Genomic DNA, 3,076 nt, shown 5'->3' with positions numbered 1-3,076 from the left:
CCAGGGTACCTGGTTGGGCGTTTAACACCCAAAAGGGTAGCATTTTGGGTGTTAAACGCCAGAATGGATACCATTCTGGGCGTTTAACGCCAGGATGGCTAGAGGGGAAGATTTTGTTTTCAAATCAAATTTTTTCTAAGTTTTCAAAATCTTTTCCAAATCAAATCTTTTTCAAATCAATTTTCCAATCAAATCTTTTCAAACCAATTTTGTTTCCATTTTTAAGATACTTACTATCAATTAATGATTTGATTCAACATTTCAAGTATGTTGCCTTTTCTGTTGAGAAAGGTTTAATGTTTGAATCATATCTTTTCTTGTTAGTCAAGTTTTTAATTTTCAATCAAATCTTTTTAAAAATGTTTTTCAAATCATATCCTCTCAATCACATTTTTTAAAATCAATCATATCTTCTTAACCACATCTTTTTCAAATAGTTTTCAATCAAATCTTTTGATTTCTAATTTCGAAATCTTTTTCAAAAATCACTTGATTTCTTTTCCATTTTCATTTTCGAAAATTAAGTAATGTTTTTCAAAAATGTTTTCAAAATTTTTCACTTAATTTTCGAAAATTACTTCCCTCCTTCTCACATCCTTCCATTTATGGACTAATACTATTCCTTAATGCAAAATTCGAACTCCATCTTCTCTGATAAGTTCGAATTTTCTACTTCTGTCTTCTACTCTTCTTTTCCTCTGACACCTAAAGGAATCTCTATACTGTGACATAGAGGATTCCACATTTTCTTGTTCCCTTCTCTTTCTTATGAGCAGGAGCAAAGACAAAGGCATTCTTGTTGAGGCTGATCCTGAACCTGAAAGGACCTTGAAGAGAAAGCTAAGAGAAGCCAAAGCACAACTCTCTTTAGAGCACCTGAACGAACTCTTCAAGGAAGAAGAACTCATGGCAGCCGAAAACAACAACAATGCCAACAATGCAAGGAAGGTGCTTGGTGACTTCACTGCACCTACTCCCGATTTCTATGGGAGAAGCATCTCTATCCCTGCCATTGGAGTAAACAACTTTGAGCTTAAGCCTCAATTAGTTTCTCTAATGCAACAGAATTGCAAGTTCCATGGACTTCCATTAGAAGATCCTCATCAGTTTTTAGCTGAATTCTTGCAAATCTGTGACACTGTCAAGACTAATGGGGTTGACCCTGAGGTCTACAGACTGATGCTATTCCCTTTTGCTGTAAGAGACAGAGCTAGAGCATGGTTGGACTCTCAACCTAAAGAAAGCCTGGACTCTTGGGAAAAGCTAGTCAATGCCTTCTTGGCAAAGTTCTTTCCACCTCAAAAATTGAGTAAGCTTAGAGTGGAAGTCCAAACCTTCAGACAGAAGGAAGGAGAATCCCTCTATGAAGCTTGGGAAAGATACAAACAATTAATCAGAAAGTGTCCCACTGATATGCTTTCTGAATGGAGCATCATAGGTATTTTCTATGATGGTCTCTCTGAACTGTCCAAGATGTCTTTGGATAGCTCTTCTGGAGGATCTCTTCATCTGAAGAAGACGCCTACTGAAGCTCAAGAACTGATTGAAGTGGTTGCAAATAACCAATTCATGTACACTTCTGAAAGGAATCCTGTGAACAATGGGACTAGTCAGAAGAAAGGAGTTCTTGAGATTGACACTCTGAATGCCATATTGGCTCAGAAAAAATATTGACTCAACAAGTCAATATGATTTCTCAAAGTCTGTCTGAAATGCAAAATACACCAAGCAGTACTAAAGAAGCTTCATCTGAGGAAGAAGCTTATGATCCTGAGAACCCTTCAATGAAAGAGGTGAATTACATGGGAGAACCCTATGGAAACACCTATAATCCTTCATGGAGGAATCATCCAAATCTTTCAAGGAAGGATCAACAGAGACCTCAACAAGGTTTCAATAACAATAATGGTGGAAGAAACAGGTTTAGCAATAGCAAGCCTTTTCCATCATCTTCTCAGCAACAGACAGAGAGCTCTAAGCAGAATACCTCTGACTTAGCTACCATGGTCTCTGATCTGATCAAAACCACTCAAAGTTTCATGACTGAAACAAGGTCCTCCATCAGAAATTTGGAAGGACAAGTGGGTCAGCTGAGCAAGAAAATTACTGAACTCCCTCCAAGTACTCTCCCAAGCAATACAGAAGAAAATCCAAAAGGAGAGTGCAAAGCCATCAACTTGGCCGAATCCTGGGAGGAGAAGAGGCAGTAAACGCCACTGAGGAAGGCCTCACTGGGCGTCCACTGGCCTCCAATGAGTTCCCCAATGAGAACCATGGGAATCTGAGGCTCAAACTGAGACCATAGAGATTCCATTGGACTTACTTCTGCCATTCATGAGCTCTGATGAGTATTCTTCCTCTGAAGAGGATGAGTATGTCACTGAGGAGTAAGTTGCTAAATACCTTGGAGCAATCATGAAGCTAAATGAAAGTTATTTGGAATGAGACTTGGAGGATGAATCCCCTTTGCTCACCAAAGAACTGAATGACTTGTCTAGGCAGAAACTACCTCAAAAGAGGCAGGATCCTGGGAAGTTTTCTATACCTTGTACCATAGGCACCATGACCTTCAAGAAGGCCTTGTGTGACTTAGGGTCAAGTGTAAACCTCATGCCTCTCTCTGTAATGGAGAAGCTAGGGATCTCTGAGGTGCAAGCTGCAAAATCTCACTAGAGATGGCAGACAACTCAAGAAAACAAGCCCATGGACTTGTAGAGGATGTTCTGGTAAAGTTGAAGACCATTACATCCCTACTGATTTCATAGTCCTAGAGACAGGGAAGTGCATGGATGAATCCATCATCCTTGGCAGACCCTTCCTAGCCACAGCAAGGGCTGTGATTGATGTTGATAGAGGAGAGTTGATCATTCAAGTGAATGAAGAATCCTTGGTGTTAAGGCCCAAGGATATCCCTCTGTCATCATAGAGAGGAAGCATGAAGAGCTTCTCTCAAAACAGAGCCAAACAGAGCCCCACAATCAAACCAAGTTGTTGTTGGGAGCCACAACCAAACTCTAAGTTTGGTGTTGAACCCCCCACATTCAAACTCTAAGTTTTGGTGTTGGGAAGTTCCAAC

At 40.0% G+C, this 3,076-nt stretch overlaps 1 non-coding gene across 1 annotated transcript; it reads right to left on the bottom strand.

The window, feature by feature from the left end:
• Positions 1-1,311: 1,311 nt before the first annotated feature.
• Positions 1,312-1,419, bottom strand: LOC112798820 (small nucleolar RNA R71). Its single transcript, XR_003200417.1, has one exon. It is a non-coding gene; the product is annotated as a small nucleolar RNA R71 (small nucleolar RNA).
• Positions 1,420-3,076: the final 1,657 nt, after the last annotated feature.

This window comes from Arachis hypogaea, chromosome 4 (genome assembly GCF_003086295.3).
Source record: "Arachis hypogaea cultivar Tifrunner chromosome 4, arahy.Tifrunner.gnm2.J5K5, whole genome shotgun sequence".
NCBI classification, from domain to species: Eukaryota; Viridiplantae; Streptophyta; class Magnoliopsida; order Fabales; family Fabaceae; genus Arachis; species Arachis hypogaea.
Note: the sequence above shows the minus strand (reverse complement) of the source record. Positions and strands in the feature narration are given on the sequence as shown.